Source organism: Lycorma delicatula, chromosome 2 (assembly GCF_047948215.1).
Source record: "Lycorma delicatula isolate Av1 chromosome 2, ASM4794821v1, whole genome shotgun sequence".
Lineage (NCBI taxonomy): Eukaryota > Metazoa > Arthropoda > Insecta > Hemiptera > Fulgoridae > Lycorma > Lycorma delicatula.
The window spans coordinates 25187034-25212781 of NC_134456.1; positions in this window are offsets into that span (position 1 = coordinate 25187034).

Here is a 25748-nt window from a genome sequence, read left to right on the forward strand (position 1 = left end):
ACCGAGTTGTAAGTGATATTCATTTCTACAAGAAATATTTTTACTCTGCCCACCACAAGGACTGGCTGTAAAGAAAACATCATTATGCCCAGAGAAAGCTAAGCTGATATGTGATTCTTTTACTTCAGATGCTTTATATATAAAACACAGAATGACTGGGATAGATAATATAATATAACAAATTAATGTAGGTCTATAACTGTTTCGGTTGAGAATATTGTTTTAAATGCAATGCACAATTTAACAGGAAAAACATACCATCGAAAAAAAATATCGGGTTGTTATGGAATAAAATATCTTTTCCGTTTCTGTATTTTATATTTGATTGGATCTTAGACCTATTGGGAGAATATTAAATTTATTCATTATCTCACAAATAGTTTTATTCTTCACTTTTATAATTCTAGTATTCTCGTATGGGTAGAAAAAAAATATATATATATAATTTGAATATTTTATGTCCTAACAGATTTATCTCTAAAAAACAAATCACTTGTGCAGCAACCAATTTCCTTAACTGCAAACGAGTTTATTTTCTATTTATATTATTTTATCAGTTTTTTCCTTTGAAATAGTATAAATTGAACGGAATAAATCTATGAACATATTGTAACATATGAACATATAAAGTATTATACATGTATTTATAAGAATTTTTATTTACTTTTTAACTTAATTTATTGTAATTTTATAATTTTTGTTATCGGTTGATTTTCTTGGAATAAAAATTATTTTTGTAAATATTTTTATTGTATGATTGATTTGTTTTATCGGTTTGTAGAATAAAAAAGTGGAAAATACTGCGTTGTTACTGTTAATTCGTTTGTCCTTGGCAGGAATAAGTTAATTTTTACGTCCTTGAGAGAAAAATAAATATTTATGTTCGTTGAACAGAAAATACATTTAAACCATTGAAAGTGATTAAAGAAGTACAGAAAGCACAGATGTATATCCTGCTACGTCTGCGATTGTTCTTTCAATAAACGTTTGTTGTTTATTGCAACAATTATGTAATAGAATAGTACGTATAAAAGAGAAAGATAAACAGCGTAAGGAGGATGGATGGTGGATAGATTGCCCTTCACTGAATATGAGTAATGCGAGTAGTAAGATAACAACAAATTACGGAGGACGAAGAGCAATTCTAAGATGATTTTAATTGAGTAACTCTTGCGGAGAATCTGGCCTCACGAGTTATTCTCACGCCCTGGCGAGAGGATTTCCTCGCTGGTCCGCCCGTCGTAGTTCGTATGATGATGATCTCATACTAGTACTCCAGTCCCGCCCGCTTTATTGTTTTTAATTACGCATGTGATATCTGCAACGTCATTTGTTCATTCATTCTCTCTGTACATTCACAGAACTATTTCAAAAACTAAAAATGAATTAAATTTCGTATTCACGATAGATTTGAAAGGAAATATGTCTGATAATTATTTTCTATCAGTCGATAAATAATTATTTATTTTAATTTTAAATTATTGCATCTGTTTTAGATTAATTTTGAAACAGATTATATTAGTAATACATTTTTTTAAGTATTAAAAAATATGGAAAACTATTTTCTTTTTAATATAGCTAATTAAAAGAAAGTTACTAAATTTTTTTTTGTTTAAAAGTAGCATGTATAAATAGTTTTTATGTTAAAAACTTTTTAAATTTACAATATATCAAACACTAGCAAACTGAATTCCATTTTCATTTTAAAATGAGTATATTTTAATTATCCCTTTTTGATATATTTATTAATAAGGAAATTATGAGACGAAGTAATAGATTAATTAATAAAAATATGTAATATAATGAGAACATTTCCTACAAGCGAAATTCATAATTAATTGTATTAATTTAATTAATACTTTATAAAAACGAATAAGTATTAATTTGAAAGTTATTTAACATATAACGTATTCACGTGATCTGAAGTTATTATTTTCTTTTGAAGTTACATATTAGAAATAGCCAAAATTTACTGTAATTTACCTGTAGTTTACGACAGGTATTTATATAAATATATATATATATATATATATATATATATATATATTTATATGTTAGGTAACATAACTGTAGTGACTGAGATAATCTTATATTAGCCAAAGTCATTTACATAAATGGCACAAACATATTCAAGCATAATTAACATCCCATGCCAGATTTAGTAAGAAGAGTGGGGATTGAAGTGGTTTCCTGTTGCGTTTTTCATTGAATCACGTACACTTTTGCCCACCTCATTCAAATTCCAGTGATATTCAGCTGTGTTAAGTTAGTTCTTCATTTTGTTCAGCACATGTACTGACTTTTTAATGAAAACTACTACTCTCAGAGAAAGCATATAAATTTTTACTATTTCTATCTTAGATATTTTGAATGGTTTTCAATCATAACTTGGATTGTGACAGATAGTGTAAAGCAGCATACTAATAAACCATTTCTGTGGGAAACAGGACGCATTATACATACTGTCTACTCAGTGGAGAAAACGGGTATGTTTAAAATGGAATTGAAATGAAAGAAAACAAAACTGTATATTTTAATCAATAAATACTAAAGAAGATATAACTTAAATTTTTAATAATAGGCTACTGTGTTTATTTTTTAACATTTTAAAAATTAATTAAATTTCAAATAAAATGTCTCATACACATGAACTTTATGCAGTGTTTTAACTAACACAAAAAAATAAAATTCTTCTTAATTTTACCCAGATTTAATATATATATATATTCAGGTTTTAATCACGAATATGTTTTTTTTTTATTTTAGATGAATTTTGTTTAGTTATTCCGTTGTCAGTTCTTCCACATAATCTAAATAGTAGATTTTTATAAGATGAAAAATTACATGGTCAGCTTATAGGTAGGAAACTTGAAGATATATTTTCTGTCATCATAAATTTAGTATTATTGGATTATTATAAGCACAATGGTAGTATGTCTGAAGTCATCCTGGTATTTAAAGGATTTGATAAACTTAAGGTAAAAAAATACATATATTCCCGCATCCTAGACAGAGATAACTTTTGTCCAATTATATTGATAACGACTTTTCTCTACACTTCCTATATATTCTTGTTCTTATCTAACCACTGGTTTATTTGTTTCCTGTATTTTTTTCGAAATGTTCTTTTGGTGCGCTCAACGGTTTTTAGTAGTGGTTATCCATATTTTAAATAGAAATAACTAACATTTTTTTAAAAAAGATAAATTTTAAACATATTTTAAAAAAAAAACCTCTTCTTGTTAACAAAATTGGGAATAATGATTATGAAACAGGGCATTTAAAAAGCAGTAGAAAAAATATGTAAAATATAAAGAATTATGTTTATGTCCGAAGCTGTACTTTATCCCTGTTTGGTATAAGGAACAAAGAGATAAATATTAAAAAATAAAAAAAATATGACTGCAAAAAAAACCACTGCTCTTTAATATAAGATAATTAAATAGTGTGCGGATGACAATTTTGTATATAATGTATATAGCAAACTTTTTTCCAAATTGTTTTAATTTATTTATACATATAAATAGATACATATATGTATATGTATCTATATATTTATTGTAGCCTATGACACTTCCGGTGACGTAAGGATTCCAACGCCGAGTCATATATCTAGATCCGTTCAGCCGTTGAGCTATTACAGTGGAACAAACATACATACACCCTTTCTGCTCCTTTCTGTACAGTAGTGTAATACATTTTTAGAATATAAATCACAGTGAGTAATTTTTTAAAATAAATTTTTAATATTTTAATTTTTCAAAGATCTTAATTTATTGTACTAAAAACATCTGTTTTTAATTTTTACAAATTCATAAGATTTTTTTTGATGTTTGTTAAAAATAAAAGTTGACTTAGTTTTTCATAAACTTTATAAATCAATTTTCTCAGAACAAAATTTTCTACACGTTTTAGTAATAAAATTTACGCATTTATTATTCATTTAACAAAGTTATGTACTTCAAAATTAAAAAAATATTTTTCGTCACCGAATTTTTCTGGTTTACGTTGGATATCATGAAAATGACAGGAAATACAGTTCTGTAATTTATATTATTCGACCTTTCAGGTCAAAAAGCATAAGAAACCATTATGTTTCCCTTAATATACTGAAATTTATTTTTTTAGTTTCCCTGAGGGACTGAAATCCACGTGAAATTTTTGCTAGCCGTAACTCGATAACAAAGCGTTTTTCAAATACATGTTTGTATGGAATATTTTCCCTTATTCAAGCTCTATAATCAGTTTCTGATTATTTTCCTTTTCTTTTGAATCTCCTGCATACACACACACACACACACACACACACACACATATATATATATATCATATATATATATATATATACTCGTGTGTGTATGTGTGTGTGTGTGTGTGTGTGTGTGTGTGTGTGTGTGTGTGTATATATGTATTAAAAAAAGGCTATATATATATACCGGGTCTATATATATAACCTATGGTACTCCCGATAACGTAAGGATTCGAACGCGGAGACATAAACTGGTTCAGCCAATTTGAGTTGCCAAGGTGGAACAAACATACATACATACACCCTAAATACAGTACACTCCTTTTTGGTCAGTAGTATGAAAATAAGCCTAAGGTCTAAATTATTCTTTTATTTAAAAAAAACCATAAGATTTCATATAAAACTAATAAATAGTTTTTTTTTTATTAGTATAATAACACTTTTAGATTTGTTAATTTTAACAATTTTAGTTTTTTAACGTAATTTCTTCGCTAACTATCAATTTATTGTATTTTGGGACATCTAACTTTGTTAAAATCTGACTTGTCAATAACCAAAAATTTTTAACCTATGTTAATCATATACTATGATTTTTGTGCTTCACTAAGAGAATATTTTCTTAGCATAAAAATTCATTTACAAATGGAGTATACAGTTGTTAAATTTCAATATACTGGTAACTATTTAATAGAAAAAAAATGATATCTTTTTCAACGGCCATATCTTGGAAACCGGTTTTTAATCGGAAACTGTATTTATAGATTTTAACAGAAGCGGCTTTTTTAAAACATCTTTAAAACTGTCATCGAGTAAACTTTCTAAATTCATGGTGTAATCATTAACAATTAAAGTTTGCTGATTTTATGCTTGTATTATTATTTATGAAAAATAACACAAAATTTTATTATTTTACAATTTGTAAAAGGTTGATTCGAAGCTTCATTTTTGAAATAGAATCCGATGGATACATCATACTGCCGCGTTTGATAACAATAATTTTTCATGCCTGTTTCATCATGCATAAGATGTTATTAAACATGTAGGACTTTAATAAACGAATATCATTCTACAAGTAATTAGATCACTTGATGTTATTAAACCTTAATATCTTCCGTCTTCTCAGATTTGACATAAAGTGTTACAGGAATATTCAGTTTGGAAAATATAATTAGAAATATATACATTTTTACATCCTTGTACGAAATAAAGGAATTATGATCGCAAAAAATTTCGGTTTTCAGATTTCAATGAAAATATCCATTTTGACCATCCCTGAATCCATTTTGACTAGTTTCGGCGTGACATCTGTACGTACGTATGTATATATCTCGTAAAACTAAAAAACGATTAGCCTTAGGATGTTGAAATTTTGGATTTAGGACTGTTGTAACATCTAGTTGTGCACCTCTCCTTTTTATTGCAATCGACTGGACCGAAAGTGTCCAAAAAAGCTCAAAATCCAAAAAAATTAGGTTTTGGACCTTTTCTTACATGCCGTAATAAGGCCTCACTGAGAGCCTTTCAACTATATATCATTAGTGGTAATTACTTTCATTGGTTCCAGAGTTATAGCCAGACAAAAATTTATTTAATGAAATATTTGGCTCTTACATGGGAAAGGCACATCGGTTTGAATCCGACTTCATTTCCGACTTTTTATTTAATTTAAATATATTGATTACTAACTATGATTATATGTATTGATTAATAACTATGAATCTCTGACTGTAAAAAAAAATTACGATAAATAATAATTCAATAATAACAATAATAAACAAAATATCAGAAGTTATTAATGAAATAAAATTTTATGTACTTTTCATTTTTTTAAATGTGTATATGCAATTTAATAGACTTAAAAGGAAATCATGCGATGACCACATCAGATGTTTTACATACAAAATACGTGTGTTGACAGATTAATCAATTTGGTGCTACCAGAATATTTATTTATGCTAAATAATTTCAAAACTATTTTCTTCTGATTTTCTTGAGTTAAATTAAGTTAGTCATCTTAAATAATATATTGCTTATTTCTTACCATGTTTACTTGGGCGCTGTTTCAATTGGTTTGTATCTGGTTAAGATATTACTGAATTTCTTAAAATCATGAATAAATTTATTGCATTGAGTTATGAATATTTTTTTTGAATTAATGAATCTTTTTGATCTGTTGTCCAACTTCTAATAGTTTTACATAACGTTTCATATAAACTTGACACTGTAAGGAATGTGGTTCAAATTTATTATTTAGTCATATAGAAAATAAATTTAAAAATTATTTTTAGAATATACTGTATTTTTAAAACTTTGTTACATCTCTAATGGAGTTCTACTCGGGTGTTTCTACATTCCAGTACAATTCTAACCTTAACCTATTTCGGGTTTCCTTTAATTTCTAAAGGAAAAACAACTTTTTCTACGGTGAATATTTATGTATTACTAACAGAGCCGGTAATGCGTCGCTATTGGTAGATTTGTATATACACATAGATTAAATGAACACAATTGAAAGTTTGATAAAACATTAAAAAAAACTGAACATTACGGAACTTCACAAAATTTGACCTTTCACTGTTTCCGTATCTTCCTATTTCCTTATCCCCCTATTTACCTATCTCCCTATCACCCTTCTTTCGTATCACCCTTTTGCCTATCCCCTTTTTCCCTTTTCCCCTATCTCCCTCTTTCCCTTTTTCCCCGCGTGTAAATCGGTCCAGTAGTTTTTTAGTCTATAGCGGACACACATACGAACATTGTCTTTTATATATATATATATATATATATGTAGAAGAAATTATGTTTGTATATTTGTTTCGTAAATATCTTAACCCCAGCGCCATCTAGCGGATCCATTTTTGCAGAAGTATTTCTTTCTATGTAAGTAACATATATTCTGAATATGTGCCAAATCGGATCATAAAATCAATTTTTCGAAATATCTTGACCCCAGCGCCACTTAGCGGATCCAAACTAATTCAGAAACCTTCGCGGGTGTGCGCACAACTCACCAAAGTTTCATCGCAATCGGATGAATTGTATTGAAACGGATACGGGACAAACAAACAAACACTCTTTTTATATATATAAGATTACCAATAACTATTCTTTTATTCACGGCATATTATTTATATTTGTTGCTGGACAACAAATATTGTTAATCAATAACATAATGTTTCTATTTTGTTTAAAACTGCGCCTGATGTTTCGAATTATTACAGAAGGAATGAGCTTTAAGTCTGGAGGTATCCATGCACTACTATCTGATTGGGATTGTTTATTTATCTCGTTCTGGAGTCCCTTTGTGAATAAATTGTTTATATATCATCCAACCTTTTTCTTTCAAATTTTGGATTCTACGAGTATAGAAGGGACCTGATAGGTTTTCATTAAGAGTACCAGGATCTCTAGACCCAATATTACACTTTTCTTTGTGGAGACTGCCAATGTATTATTTGTTCCTGACCGGTGACTAAGAACAACAACCATAAACACTAAAATACCTTTGGGTAAACCCAGACCTCATAAAATAAAATTACGAATGCTTATCGGGTTATTATTGTAAAGTAATAATAATAATAATAATACAGTTGATTAGTAAATATAATTAATAATTTAAAATATGATATGCATTACAAAAATATTATGGTAAGGTATCGTTCGATTAATAATTAAATTATATTGTTTAATTTTCGACTTAATACTCAGTGTACTAAAAGATAACAAAATAGTAAAGCTGAAAAAATATGTAAATATCCTATTAATTTTGAATTTGCACTACGAAATAATGTAAATACAGTTATTTAATTAGAAAAACAAAAACGAATGAATTTTCCATTAAATCGAATTTTAATTAAATGTATGCCTAATAACTGAAATACATTAAATTAAATTTGTATTTTTTTAATCATTTAATTTCTTGTATGTATCAGTTGGCTACAAGTAATAAAAATGATAAATGTGCTTATTTTAATATACAAAGTTAATTTTCAATAATTATTGATATGTAATAAAGATAATATTTATTTATTTTATATTGAAATATTAACATTTTAATTAGAATTATTGTTAACGAGAATGTATTATAGTTATTGAATAAACATTTCATTATTGGAAAATTTAATATCGTAATAATTATTTTATTTTATATAAATTATTTCTAATAATTTATTAATTTTATCAATAAAGAATTATTATCCAGTAATAATATGTATTTTAACTGTAAAATTAGCTTAAAATTTAACTGTATAATAACTAAGTATGATTATATAGTATTATTTCAGCAATGCGGTACTGAATTTAAATAATTGTAGTTAATAATTGACAATAAAGATATAGAACTATAATTCTTATTTTTTTGTTAAATGAACTTATTAAATGATGGCCGTAATGGTTTTTTAAATGAATGAATGATAGGAACTTGTAATGGATGCTAACAAACAGAAATTAAAACGTGTCTTCAGATAATCAAAATGAAATTTTTTACAGCACGTATTTTGGAAAGACCAGATAAGAAATAATGTTATTCAACTAGAAATTTACAGTCAAATTATAAAAAGAAACGTGTACTACTCATTTTTTTTTTTGTATTCCATAATTTTGAAAATCACTACAGATGTGGCAGTCTTATACTAGGAAAAAGAGATATCAATAGGTAGATGAAAGACGGAATAAGAGTATTTTGATAGGTACGCCGAATATAATTGAACTTAACCACCAAGTTATAAAAGCTTTTTTTTTTACTGATGAATTAATTCACTAAAGAATCTTACACAGAAGTTTGTACGTGGAGTATAAAAATGAAAATTTGTAGCGTATGAAAAATGCCATGCCTGACCGGGATTCGAACCTTAGATCTCCGGATGAAAAGCCGGAGATCGGCTAAGTATACCTACAAAAATTTATCGATATATAAAATGTTCTTCAAACTTATTTTTACTAAGTTTTTAACGTATTCACTATTATTTTAATAAACTATGCACAATTTTTAGTTTTGTAATTATTTTAATACATATTCCAGTTATAAAATCTTCCAAAACCTGGAAACATATATTATATTTTGTATCTTATTCAATGAACGTCTATATTAATGGTAATTATTATACATTAGAAATAATAACATTCATATCAAATTTTAAGTAGTTTTTTTAAAGTAGTTAAGTAAGATTTTAATTAAATAGAGACTTTAGTGATTATTAAAATTAAATAAATGTTTTAATTAAATCTAACAATCTACATGGCCATATTAATTTATAAAGTTAGTTTTTACTTAGTTTTTATCTATACAGTGAGTTCGTAAAGTCGCTGTGCATTATGCTTTAGAATTATGTGGTACGTTCTGTTCTTTCGGCGTTAGGTGGTTGTTCTGTAGGTTCGTTGGGTGTTGCTCTGTAATAAAGCAAAACGTTAGTTGTTGAGTTGTAATTGAACGTGCTTCATGTTGTTTCGTTTATCGAAATTAGTAGTTGCGAGAAACGTGATGTTTCTTTCAGTACAGAAACGTATTTTTCTCGTTGAACACGTCTTTCGTAAAGGTGACAAAAACTGATTTATTGAAGCAAAGGTTTGCTGAAAAGTTTCCAAATATTCCTGCTCCTCGCCGCAATATAGTTCAAACTCTTATCGAAAACTTTCAGGTAACAGGCTCTGTTGAAGACGCTGATCGAATTGGAAGATCGCCTAAATTAAATGAATAGAAGATACTTTATATTTCGTATGCTATGGCCGAAAGTCCATCAAAGTCAATGCTTGCACAGCAGCAAGATATCGGACTTGCTACCTCACATAAAACTATAAGAAAAAACCTAAAAATCTTCTGCTACAAAGTAATGTGTATTTAAGAACTGAAACCTACACTATACTGTTCCAGTTATTGTAATATCCGTTTCTGTAAAATAATGAAATTAAAATATAAAGTAATAATTAAGTAAGTTTCGTCATTACACTTCCATAATTCCAGTGTACAGCAACTTTCCGAACGCATTGCAGTTGATTATCGAGAGTTGGCAATGATAAAAATGTTAATGATAATAATAATTTGACGATGTTGCAAGAGGTTGATGAAATTGCATTAACAAAAAATAAATATGTAATGCTTTAAAATACAGTCGTTAATCAATAAAATAAAAAATAATAATTCATAATCATCTGGTTTTAACATTCAATACAATTAATATCTTTCTGTCGCAACTTTGTTTAAGTTATTAGATTTCAATGTAAATTACATAAAAAGAGAAATATTGCCAGACCGACAATGGGAATGGTGAATAGCAGAATGGGCATATTTAAAAAGGACTTTGCATTAAGAAGAAAAATATAAAATTCTTCGAAATCATTAAATTTATACGGTTAATGAGACATTATATCATGATTTTCTCCTCATACTAAATTCACGTCCCGAAAGATAAACTGTTGTATGGCAGTAAAATATCTTATGTGAAAAATAAATTATCAAATGTTGATAAATTTACCTAATTATGTTTAATCAAACTAAATTATTTTAGATATTACAATATTTATTTGTCTTAATACGTTCTGAAAAATGAACTATTACTATATACATATATATATCATTTACCAAAGTTTTAGGATCTAAACGATTCTTAAAATAACAAAAAGTAAAAATATAAATGCTAACATAAAACTAACTCAGTTATAGTATATCAGCAATATAGTTGTGAATTTCTATTCGCCCATGATTTTATTCCCATGAAAGAGATTCCACTGATGGCATCAAGAAACGTTTATCAAAGTCAAACTACATATACTCCCTTCTTATCGAGTTTATTTTTTATGCATTTTATTTGACAAGAAAGAGAAAAGCTCTTTGATGTTGTTTTTTCTCTATGTTCAAGAGCTTCTAGAAGCACATCTGCATGCAGGAACCCGAGGCGAAAATTTGCATTGCAAAGCGTTGCGTTCACCGATCCGCATAACGGTTTGTCAATCCCCCGTCCAAATCTCGTGTCTTGCGTGGTGCTCAGCTCTGTAGTTCGCATGGAAATCACCTCGTCATTCAGTCTGTTCTCCACGATACTAGATGATGTGAAAAAGAAAGAAAGGGTAAGAATATAAGGGAGAGAGAAATAAAACCTTAATACACACGAACATATTCGTTTGTGAAAGGTTGAATGTTGAAAATGTTCTGAGAACAGAAGTAAGTAATGCGAAATCGTTTAATTACGAAATAAAATTAAAATACTGATATTGTTCTTTGTATGTGGTGGTGGTGTGTGTGTGTTCAGATGAAGAGTTACTATTTAATAAGCTTTTAAATTTATTTGATACAGTTTCAAAATATAATAAAATTAATAAAATATTACATAATTCATACAACTGTTTTATATTTATTTGACTTAGTAATTCAGTGGTAACTCATTTTACAAATTTAAGGTGTTAATTTCAATAATAAAAAAATATAATATCTGTTCTTAAAAAATAATCTTATACTAAGGTTACTAAGGAAAACGAGGAAGGAAGTGTTTTCTTATCCTTTTTTTACTTAATATATTGAAGTACAAAGTCTTCCAGGCCCATAAAAATTCAGTATACATCCAACTATACAAGAAACACTGTCATTACGTTCACCACAAAAGCTGATTATAGAATGAACATCATCTATTCAAACAAAATATTTCTCTGATTGTTTTCTGTTATATTTTAGAAGTTTTACATATTTCACAGTTGTAAAAATAACTTATACGTAGGAAAAATTTAAATAGTCAATGTATAGGAATGAATTAACGTACCCCTTTTTGTCCTTAAAAAAAAAAATCATATAAACAGTATTAGTCAAGATGAAAAATATTTGTGCAAAAATATATGGTTACCAGTATTATAGTAGAAAAGGAATTGTAAATATTTTATAAACTGTAATGAAATAATTTTTAATAAACTTCATCAAAATTTAATCCTTTATATATAAATTAAATCATTATATCAAAAAATATATACGACTGTCCCACTTCAATAAAAAACCCGATTTTTAAAAGTTTTTATTTATTTTTTATTGCCTGTATTGACATTAATTTTCTCACAATTAAATGCTTTACAAGTTTTGTTACTGAATCTTTCACAATTATCAGTCATTTAACAAAGCTATTTTAATACAAATCTAAAAAAATACTTGTTTGATATGGAATTTTGAGTTTTACATCAAGATTCCTTAAAAGCTACAGGATTTGCAGTTGTGGGACTTATTTTATCCTATTTCCTAGCTCATATTACATAAGAAACCATCAACTTTTCTCCTAATTTAGATTCCAGAAATTACAGTAAGTTTCTTTTTATTAGGAGAGCTGAAATCCGGACGAAATTTTTCGCCAGCTGTAACTCGAAAACAAAGCGTTTCCAGACCTATGTTTATCTGAACTTTTTTCATTATTTTCACCAGTAGAACATGTCCTGAACGTTTCTCCGTTTCTTCGTGTGACACTCTGTATATAAAGAAGAATTCTCAGTAAGGTAGTAAACTGCAATCGCAGTTTTACAACAATTGGAATGTCACGTAGTGGTGTAATCCAAAAAATTAAATGGTCCAAAGTAAGAATAAAATGCAACGATCGAAGAACAGAAAATTTTATTCTTCATTATACATATTTGGGTCTCGCCAAGGCTCATCGGCAAGTTCCCATTCAATACAATAGAAATACAATTAACAATTAAAATACAAATACAGAACAACGAATTAATTACATTAAAAAAGGAAGTTAAAAAATAATATTTACTATTAAATATATTATAAAAGAAAAACAAAACAAAATTGGTTGCTAAAAAAATAAATAAATAAAATGCACAGTGTACTACTAAGTTTATAATAAAAATAATATGAAAAATATATAGTGGCATCGTAAAGAGATTGGGGTAAAAACCTATATTTAAATCGCAAGAAAATATTAAAGGATTTAACTGTTCGTTGTTTTAAGATTAACAGATATTTACAGTTTGAGAGGCTAGCCATCAAAATACTTATTTCTTAACAAACTATAATTTATACATATATAAATATATATTTATTAACAATTATATTTTATGAACATAAATATTATATTTATTAAAAATTCTTAATATATATATATATATATATATATATATATATATATATATATATATATATATATATATATTTATTTATTTATTTATTAACATATATTTAATTTTTTTTGGTAACGTATTATATATACTGGGAACAAATTTCATTGACTTTTTACCACATAAATTATTATATTTAGAAACAACAAATAGATCTCTTTATACCTAGTTTGATGAATATTTTTTTTTTAGTTTTACATTAATTTTTCATACGGAACCTACATATCAATATTAACTGATAGAAACCTACAAGTGATAACGTTGTTGCAGCATTAAAATAAGATTCTCCTTATCAACCGACGGTCTATACTCAAAATTACTTTTTAATTTTTTCCGTTAAATAACTTGCTATTGTTTTAATAATTTATCCCGAGACAAAAAACAAGATTTTTAATAAAAAATAACCATTTGGACTACGAAAAAGTAAAATGCCACAGCTTATACGATTGCATACTACCAATGTAAAACGTCAGCCAAATAATGGACAAACCTAACCCACTCTTCAACGTCCAGAAGGTGGAGACATAAACGAAATAGCAACACACCACCAAGATTGACCAGTTATAGACCTACTTTTTTGATAAGTCAATACTTAAAAGACTGAGGTTTAAGATAGTAGAAAATGTTAGAGTAGGCCGGATCCTATAATTTAAACACTTGTTAAAGCCGATCTAAAATGCTATTTTAATATTCCGTACGTAGTTCAACGATGATATCACTAATTAAATAGATTGAAACGTACATATTAGGATTAATAAGTAATATATGTCACGGGCGTACACTAAGGTTTAACAATCAATATCTGTTAAGATACCTGAAATAGCCAAAGAAATTGGAAACTATATAACGGGTGTTTTTTTTAGAGTGATAAAAAGTTTTATAGAGGTAGCTGTCATTTGTTTTGATTTGATGACATTTTATTTTGTCATATCAGATCAGTGACCATTGGCAAATGATTATGGAAAAACTGAAAATATAATTCCAAAATCAATGTTCTGTTCGCCTAACGTGTATAGAGCAGTTCGTAATTTTTATGGTGCACATAATCTCCATCGGAGCAACTTATTCGACGAACTACAGATAAATTTTTTTAAAAAACTCTACTCAATGAAGAACCAACAACAAGACAAATATCTGTACGTACAGATAAAAATATCTTTGCTGTCAGTGATAGTGTTGAAGAAGATACGAATGTGCCTATTTGTCGTTGTTCTCAACAACTTGGACTTTGTCCATCCACTACGCGGAAAACTTTACGTAAAGATCTTGGTCTGCACCCATGAAAGATGCAATTGGTGCGAGAACTGAAGCCGCAAGACCATAATAAGCGTTGTTTGTTCGGTGAGTGGTGCCTAAATCAATTGGAAAATGATCCATTTTTTATCAAAAAATTTTGTTTCGTGACAAAGCTCATTTCTGGTTAAATGGTTATATTAACAAGCACAATTACCATATATGGCGTAAGACCAATCCTCAGGAAATTTACGAGTCTCCATTGCATCTTGAAAAATGGACTATATGGTGTGGGTTATATTCAGCAGGCATCATCGGTTCTTATTTCTTTAAAAATGAGGCCGGAACGCATGTTACTGTCAATGGTGATCGTTACAGATCAATAATCAGTGATTATTCGTTCCCTAATCAGCATGACATCGACCACAACAGTTTTGATTTCAACAGGATGGTGCCACACCTTATACTGCTACCAAAACAATCGATTTATTGAAATAATTTAGCAACAAAATTATTTCACGAAATGGTCCAGTGAATTGATCTCCAAGATCATGCGACCTAACGCCAGTGGATTATTTTCTTTGGAGATAAGTAAAATCTCTGGTTTATGATGATAAACCAGCAACAATGTACACTTTAGAAGCAAACATAACTCGTGTTATTAACGAAATACGTCCCTAATTACTTTAAAAAGTGGTTCTAAACTGGACTGGTTGAATTGGGTTCATCAATGCTAGTTGTGGTGGACCGGGAATTATTTCCAAAAATTAAATGACAGAAGGTTATTTTTCAGATAAAAACAAAATTGGATTGAAACTTACGTTTTTATGTGTTCTATTTCAATTCAAAGTTCTATCACTCTAAAAATAACACCCATTATATGTGGGCTTAAGCTGAATAAATCAGTTAAATAAGGTAAAACTTTTAACGAAAAATAATAAATAAATGGTTTAAAACGATTAAAAGAAATAATAGGGATAAATTCAAAAGTCAATGTAATTGAATAGAAAAAAATATTGATCTATTTTAGCTGGAAGTTTGAAAATAAGCTCATAATTTTAAGTAAATATTCTATTTTATTTTAATTTTTTCTATTTAATTTGTCTAATAGTGGGAGGCGGACAAGTGCAAAAACATTTATGTTTTTATAAATTGTAAATAAATCATTCTTTTTGTAGGAAAAGAGATTGATAATTTATTATTATCATTTGCTTGTACCTTATCATTGTACTTAATTTTTAAGCAGCTATAATGATTTTATTTCTAATTTTTTATTAATCCCTTTACCAATAAATTATAATCATTGTCATCAAACATTAATCAGTATGATAAATAAATAGTATCTTAGTACTACACGAGGGCATTAGACGGGGTAATATATTTATTTGCGATGCAGACAGCGTTGTTAAAGCTACTAGGCTGAAGGAATTGGGGTATATTGATTGCGGTGGAATGGGATTCGGTGGTAAGGACGACGTCGGGTGTAGAGCGGTCGGTAGCGGTGCATCATTAGTTTCCGAGCTCAAACACCTTGCTCGGTTCCCATCGTTTGCGCCCAAACCTCAGCGCCAAGATTTCCACGGCGCCTAGCGCTAAAAGATTTCTTCTCTTACTACCACACTTGTCTTTTTAAGAGAAAACTGCTGATCCTGGTTCAGCCATGTGTGTATGATGTACGGCTCCAACCGATGTCATGCTGTATATTCAAAAATCCTTTTACTCCTAGTCTTTTTTTTATATTAAATAATAACAAAATATAAAATTTATTGAAGCGTGTTATATATTTAATACAGATTATATTATTCTTAATAATGTATTTATAAATATAAAATCTAGGTCTCTATGAAAAACAAATAAATTTATAAAATTATGTACAATGTATTACATACAATTTGCTTTGTGTAACACTCAAATATAAATAGCAATACGTAAAATCACACTGATGGTTTCAGGATGTAGCCCTAAGGTTATTTATTCGTAAAATATTATTGGTTTTGCTTATACTAATACCAATTTTTCTGAAAGAATATTTTTTTTAAATTTTTTACCTGATTGATCCCTTATTTTTTTCTACGGGAAATAAAAATATTCTTATTTTAAAATGTTAATCCAATAATTTAATCCAATGGTTCCCAACCTTTTTTGACCGACTGCATACTTCACTGAATGCCCACGACATCACAATATTTATTTGTTTTTGATTAATAATAATGATAATACCAGTAATAATAATAATATGTAGTATCTGATTCTATGCATCAGATATCCAGTGTACATTGACCGATGTTAACAAGCAAGCGAGCGCATTCTTTCAATGCCAAATCAATAGCTTATCGAGCAGCAGCACACAAAAAGACCAAAGGTAAATGCCTGGAATACCGACTTATTTATATCGGAAATACGATTAAAAAAATATATGTTATTAAAAATATATAAATTATAATTCCGTTTACCAACCAATGTAATTATTCTGTTCTAGAGCTTTCGGAAGTTATTTTTTCATCTTCAGGAACATCTGATAAACTTGTATACAAGTATTCACTTCATATATTAATTTGATGTAGATTAAAATTAAAATAATATAAATTTTCCATAAATATAACAATTGAGACACTTTTACCGACTAGTCGTACGTCTTGTAACTTGACGATCGATTGTTATATTTACGGAAATTTTATTTTATTTTATTGGTAAGCGGAATTGTAATTTATATATTTTTATATTATATATATCTAAATAAAAATATATATATATTATTATTTTTTTTTTATTTAATTTTCCCAAAAATTAAATGACGTCTGCGCTCGGTGTGTTCCGTAGAATTTGTCAGCACGTAGCCCTACGATTGACAGGCCAGTACGTAAATCATCTTCAAGATGTATCAGTATATTTCTCTGTTTAGATTTAAATATTTTCATTCTAGAAAACACTGATTCGCATAAAAATGATGTTGAAAACGGCAGCAAAACTTTTATAGGCCTCTTTGCGGTGTGGGAAACTGACACAGCGCATAAATCCAAAAGGACTGTATTGAATTGTTTAGAAATTTTCTTTTCAAGGCAGAATCATTTTTTTCATTGACAATTAAATTAATGGTATTTTGTATATTAATCTCACCAGATGTAACAAATGTAGAAATTGATATTCTAACTTTGAAACGGATAAGGTAGGGAAGTATTTTGTTATTGATGTTTCTGACACATTTTAAAAATCTTTTATTAACTTCTTCAGGTATTTTTTGTAAACTGATTTTCAAAATTTACCCTCAGTCTTGAAAAATCCCTACGATGAAGGATAAATCCCTCAACGTGGCAATAATGAAAGTAGAAAACTTAAACTCGGTTTATTACAAAGTAGAAAAAATAAACTAAGCACTGTTGCAAGTGTTCACCATCACTCAAAATAATCAGGAGGAAGAAAAATTAAACTCAGCATTGTTACATATGTTGACGGGTACAGTCTGTTTAAAAATAAATTTTAGCGTATTAAAAATTTCAAGTAAATATAAATAACATTGTTTAGAAACTTTCTGGACGGCAAAAAAAGTTATTTTTAAATTTTAAATTTCAGGACACACCTCACAGAATTGAGTGACACATCAGTATGTCGTGACACAACGTGGGAATCACTGATCTAATCTGCTATTTCGTTTAATTATTTAATACTTAATAAGCTCTTTATATAAATTAATGTTCATATTTGAGAAAATAATGAATATTCTACAATATTTTACAAGTAATCTATCATAACTGTATATATTGAGTATAAATTTTCTAACTGTAAATAATACTAGATTCATAATTTTGTTTTCTTAATATTTTCACACTAAATACATAACAAAATAAGAAAAAACTACTAATTTACTTTGTTCAGTCTTATTGCTGTCTTAAATTTGTTAACAGTGCAGTGTCGTAATACCTCGAAATTGTGTAAATGATGTGGATGCCTTTTGTTACGTATGTGGTGAGTTTACCGTAAAATCAAATAGGAAAAAAAACATTACACCTTTAATTAAAAAAGCATATCATTTGTACTTTCAGTGTAAAATTAATGATCAGGATTAGACGTGAGCTCATGTAGTATGCACTAATTGTTCTGTATATTACTAATTGTTCTGTATTATTTAAGAGGATGGTTGAAAGGTACACCGAAGGCTGCTATTTGGTGTATTTGTGGTTTGGTGTGAACCGAATGATCATGTAGCCGATTGTTACGTTTGTTTAACAAGTGTATCTGGAATTTCTAAAAAAATCTTAACATACTTGTCCTCATAGTGAAATTATTCCAGTTCCTGAGCCACCTGTGAATTTATGTTTCGAAAGCAGCGATGAAGAATCGGGCAGTACTGAAGAAGACAACAATTTAGAGATCCTACTATTTCTATTTATAATTTTGATTTTGAATTATCTTCCAATAAGCCACAGCTTATATCACAAGGTAAATTAAATGACTTAATTAGGGATTTAAATTTATCGAAAAATTAAGCTGAACTGTTACCAACAAGACTGCAAGGTTGTAATTTACTTCGATACAACAATTTTGGACTTTCGAAGCCGAAAAAAAGAACTTTCTCATTACATTATTGATGAAAATAACTTTGTTTATTGCACAAATATTGGTGAGCTTATGTTACACTTAGAAAAAGTTCATAAACCTGAGAACTGAGGATCTACTTTCATAGATTCGTCCAAGTAGTTTAAAAGTGGTTCTACTACATAATGGTTATACATATCTCTCGATGCTAATCGCTTATGGTATTAATTTGAAAGAGACATACGCTGTGATGAATGACGTTCTTGAAAAATAAATTATAAAAAACATAGCTGGAACCATATGTCGTGATTTGAAAGTTATAGCTATTTTGTTAGGAATCCAGTAAAACTATACTAACTAAAGTATAGTTATACTATACTTGCTTTATCCTGATTAACTTTAATCTTCAATTTTTTTCTGCCGTGCGAAGACATTTATGTAACACTATTACGGAAAATTACTTAACACTTGACGCATGACATGCAATATAAAAAGGTGAAATCTTTATAAGCCCAATCTGTATCATTTAAGACAATACGTTACTAGTCAAATTTTCTAATGCCATTTGCAGCTCCTGCGAGGCTAGTCCAGGGTCTTCGGTAACGGCAAGGATAACAGTGTCATCGGTAAATGTGGCAACGATGCAATCTTCCAGGACCGGAAGGTCCGCTGTGAATAGTGAATATAACAGAGGACCTAGTACAGAGCCCTGAGGGACACCCGACCTATTTTCAAAGAATTTCGATAATTCATCATTGCATCTTACCTGAGAGAAACGACCTTCAAAATTATTCCGTAAGACAAGGTTACGGAATATAAACTAATATATTAATTAATTAATTTTAATTAATATAAATTAATTTTAGTTTATAGAGCAAGCCAGGCAATCATACCTTATCAAAGACTGTTGCATGTTTAAGAATGCCGCCGAGTAAAAATTTTCTTTCCTCCAGACATCCGCAGATGACCTTGACGACTCTATGGGATTGTTCGATGGTGGAGTGGCCATATCTGAACCTTAATTGGTGGTCCGAAATTATTCCCTCAGGCCTAAGCCTGCGAAGTAACAGCTTTTTAAAACAATTTAGATATGACTGGTAAGAGGCTAATTGGCTTGTAACAAGAAACCTCCTTTGCAGGCTTTTCTGGTTTCAAGATCATTACTCTCACAAATCTGCATCAAAAGGCCATGCAGTGTTTATGAAGTTTGGTTTTAAATAGACGGTTTACCATCTGGTAAATCGACCATCCTATGTACAAATTTTATATAAAAATACGCGTAGATTATGTGATACTTATTGGCATTAAATTTAAAGCTATATTTTATTTAATCATTTATTGCGATTTGATAAATGAATTTATAATTCATTTATTATATAACTGGTCGATTTAAAAATCTAATAGACATTTATACTTTTGTTAATAAATTTAACTACTTTTATGGAATTCATTATGATTTATAGGAAAGGAAATGATTTAGTGAGGTGTATAAGGATTTAAATGTAGAAAGTCGTCATTCGAGTAGGAAAAATAACCTGATTATACTTTTGAGCAATCAATCTTTGCTTTTACATCATTAATCCGTATGATTAACTGTTCACAAACATGAAAGGTTTTTGCAATAAAGCGCGTCGGCACTTCTAGACGCATTTAATCCAGTATGAGCATCTATAACTTAATTTTTTTTTTAATTTTCTAAATGCCAGTGTTACAGTTTTGTAAAATATTCCTTTTTTATTATAAAAAATTAAAAATTTGTCAAAATAAAAAAAAATAGAGTTTATTATTTTTAAAATTCAAAGTTACCTAAGCCGTTAAAAAGACAAATATCTTATAAGAATACTGAAAAAAATAAAAACAATAAATTACATCCAATGAAAATTACTATATTTCAAGTTAAAAAAGAAAAAGAAAACTATGTTAACAAATCCATATTTTGTAATAATAATAATAATAATAATAATAATAATAATCGTGTTGACAAATTGTAATCGTTTCGTTGATCTATTAAAGATAAAAGTGAAGATAAGCGAAATAATAATTAGCATAAATATTAAAATCATTTTCAATACTTCAAAGAAAGAAAAAGTGGAAAGTAAATTTAGGCATTTAATCGTAATTCTTATTTAATAAATAATATTTAATAATAATTATTATTTTTGTAGAAGCAACGCTAAGGCAAAATATTTTCACTGAGCACATTTATTAATTCATTTTTTCATGCCGAAAGTTGATATTTTGTAAATTATCGTGTAAATAATGACTTGTCATCAAATCAAGTAATTATTCTTCTTATTACTGATGTTTTTTTACATTATTATAAAAAATAATGATATTTTGTTACAACTAGAACTCAAACTATTTTTTGACTAGTAACCTATTGTCTTAAATGATACAGATTGGGCTTATAAAGATTTCACCTTATTATATTGCATGTCATGCGTCAAGTGTTAAATAACTATCCGTAATAGAGTTTCATAAATGAGAAAGAATTATCCACTGAATAAATACATTTGTTCTACTTTATTTTTATGATGTTTTACGACACGAGACAATAAGAAAATTGAAAATGAAGATATGATTATCGAACAGATAGATTTTATATAAAAATTTATTGCGATTTGATAAATGAATTCATAATTCATTTATTATATAATTGTGTCGACTTAAAAATCTAATAGACATTTATACTTTTTTTAGTACATTTAACTACTTTTATGGAATCCATTATGATTTATAGGAAAGGTAATGATTTAGTGAGGTCTATAAGGATTTGTTGAATCATAAGAGATGATAGGGGGATCGGATACGATAGGAAAGAATAAAGAAAGGAAGTGGAAGTAAGATGTGTCAGAAGAGAGGGGTGTTGTTAAAGAGGGAGTTGGGAGTCGGTTGCTGTTCAGGTCGGGGATATTTTTTCGATGTGAGAGGAGGAATGGTAGTGAGGCGTTGCTACGGCATGCAGTGTGATTGTCCAGTAATCCGTTGTCAGCGAGATGGATGGCGTACCCACCTGCAACCCATCGATTCTTCTCATGGACCGCTCTCAAAGCAAAGCATGCATCGTTCTACTCAAATATTTATACCCTGTCATCCTAGCCTTTCCTTCATTTCACCAATCAACCCCCGACTACGTAGTTTACCTACATAAAAAATATATATAAACGTATACGTCTAAAAAAATATATCTACCATATCAAATAAAACATGCTTCTTTCATTCAAATACTTGAGGTAATTGAATAATACTATGATTATATAAAAAAGTATCTAAATAATTATTCTATAATTATAATGATTAGTAATTTTGTCTTAAATTTGGATATACTCTTATTGTATTCAATAACAACATTTTATACTTAGTATTTCATTCAGTACAGCTTGAATGTGTTACACAATTTTACATGTTTTGGAAGCTACATTAATAAAACCAAACTCTCAACTTCTTCAGTATTTCCTCTTACAAGTATTTCTTAAATATACACAAAATAATTTGTTTAAAGACTAATCAGTATTAACTGTCACCATTTGTAAATTATAAATTCACGTATGAATTATTATTAGAAATAGACGAATTGAAAATTTCGACTAAAATAGCATGTAATTCAAATTCTTAATATGGGTGGACAAAAGAGTAAGAAACACTTCTTACATAACTACCACCTAAAATAATTTTTCTAAACCGTACGACAGTCAAAAGTTTTCAAATTTTCAAAAAACGTTTTTTACTTTAACAAATTTTAATTTTTGAGTAATTTTTTAATATGAATGCGTTCACACAAAACAGTAATACTTTATTTTTTTTAATTGGTTTTACTGATCGAGAGGTTAGCATAGTAGAAGCGAAATAAATCCGGTTGATTTATTGTATTTGTTATATTTCTTTTTATTTATATGAACACTTCAAATGTCTTATCTTTTTCATGCTATACAGTATAAGTTGTGTCTTATCTTCACATATTCTGCCACTATCCTTTTGAATATCTTAATATATATTTAACCATATTTAAGTTCTTTTTCATAATGAGGTTTGGAGAAACAAGATGAAAAGATTAAAAGTTTGTGTTTTTTTCAGTTTGCTTAAAATTTCTTCACTTTGATTCTTATCAAATAAAAAATTTTTTTATTTCTTAGTACATCACTTTTCAAATAACTCACGAAATTTTAAATATGTGTTATATTATATACTGGTATACGATTTCTTTATTATTTTGTATAATAAAATAAAATTTATTATTTTTTCTTTATGTTTGTGTTTTTCTTTTCTTGTTTTTTTGTTCATCATTCTCTGAGAAACCGCTTTTCTACTCTAAAGAAATTTTTTTTTAAATTTCAAAAGGAATTCTTAAAAAAATATTTTAATATTTTATTTCTTTAAATATTTTAAATCTTTAAAAAATATTTTAAAGATTTCAATCTCGAACGGTGTATGATACACGCAGATTTGTTTTCTGAATGAAAAGTATCATTGTTTTGATGTCTTTGTTTATTCACCTACCGAAAACTTTCTTTATAAGTAGAATAATAATAAAAGTAGTACATCTACTGTTTGAAGATTTGATAAATTTTTTTACTTTACTTAATTTACAAATCAAATTTCTCTAACAACTGTTATTTTATGCAGAATTTTTAGAACGTATAAATATTTGCGTAGATAATAAGTATTTTAAATTTAAAAATAAATTATATGAACAGTGCCATGGTTTAGCGATGGGGTCACCAATCTCAGCCTGCGTAGCAAGCTACGCAGGCTGAGATGTAATACGCAGGCCATAGATGGCTTGCTACGCAAGCCTAACTATGGAATATTTAGAAAATAAAGTATTAGAAAAATTATATACTAAGGTCTCATTTTATAAAAGACACATAATTGACGTTGTACATAAACAAGATATTAATTTAATATTAAAAGAATTTAACCTGTTTAATAAAACATATACAATTTTATAAAGGAAGTTGAGATTAATAGTATAAACTTTTTGGATTTAACAATAATTCATTTCGAAAAGAAAATATCAACATAATAGTGGTATATAAAACCATCGCCTTTAGGTTGATACCTAAATTTCCTGTCAACACAATCAATATCACATAAAACGTCAGTAGTCAAGACTCTTGCAAACAGAGTAATAAAGTTTACAAACCCCGAAGATAGACCAGAATGTACAAAAAAAAGCAAAACATTTATAAATAAATAATTACCCGGAAAATATCATAAATAAAATATTTAATAAAACAATATATAAACACGACAATAATACAAACATCAATATATCAGCCAACCATCCTAATTAAAATAATAAGAGTGAGAAATATGTTGAATTACCATATGTCTCAGATCTGTCTGAAAAGATTAAAAAATTGCTACAAAAGAATTTCGGAATAGCCCATCAAAATTATAACAATCTGGGTAGTATGATTTTTGAATTAAAATCGCGGATAGAAAAAAAAACAAGCCAAAGTAGTATACAACATTCCGTGTAAAGATTGTAACGCTGTGTACGACACACACCTCAATACCTTAAAAAAAGAATAGAAGCCCATAAATATAGAAAAAAGGAAGTGACAGAGCTCACAAAACGTACAATAGAACACAACTATTCGTTTTGATTTCAATAGCACCAAAATATTAGACAAAGAACAAAATACACATAAAAGGACCAATCTAGAAATGTAATAAAACAAAAAAAATACAAACGCGGTCAACAATAGAACGGACATAGCCAGATTAAGCAACATATATGTCAATTTAATTTTAAAAAATTCATATTTATATTATAAATTTAGTTTTTAAAGAAAATAATGGTTAATGTTTGTAATTTTTGAAATATTTAAATATTTAAGAGATATTTTAAATATCTCTTAAAATGAATCATGTGCGAGTAGCATGATCTATTGTAATAAAGATGGGGACAAAACATTGATCTAAGATTGGTAGATCAGTTAATTTCTTAGTATGCAAGAGAATTCTGTATGATATGTGTATGAATCTATATTGTCACCTGAAGAAGCTTAGAAAATTCTAAGAGAAACGTAGTGTATTTAATTTGTAAGTTTGCATAGTTGGTTGGTTCCAAGGGATTAATAAACACAATATTTTTAAGTAAAATATGTCTTGTTATAATAAAAGTATATATAATAACAAGACAAATAAAATGTATATTATAACAAGACATTTTTACTATATATATATATATATATATATCTTTACATATATTTAAAAAATTAAAAAACAATTATAATCCTTTAAGCATTCATTTTTTCTATTTTAATTCAATAAACCTTTAATATAGTGCATTTTTAATGTAATTTATTTACATCAATCCAGTACAAAAGTGTATAGCTTAAAAATATTTTATAGAAAAATTCATTATTTTTTATGCCATGTATGAAGGAAATAAATATTTTTAACTTATCCTTAATCAGGTGCTTATTATATTTCTGTTTATTTATGGTTCCAAGAAGGAACCATAAATAAATCATAGATCCACTAATAAAATAATTAAATTAAATAAACAAATTGTGATAAAAAAATTGTACATATTTAATTTTTTCCTAACAACCAATTTAAAATAAAACATTCGCTGGATTATTTTGCTTAATTAGAGATTCATATTAGAATAATCATTAATACCACCACCTGA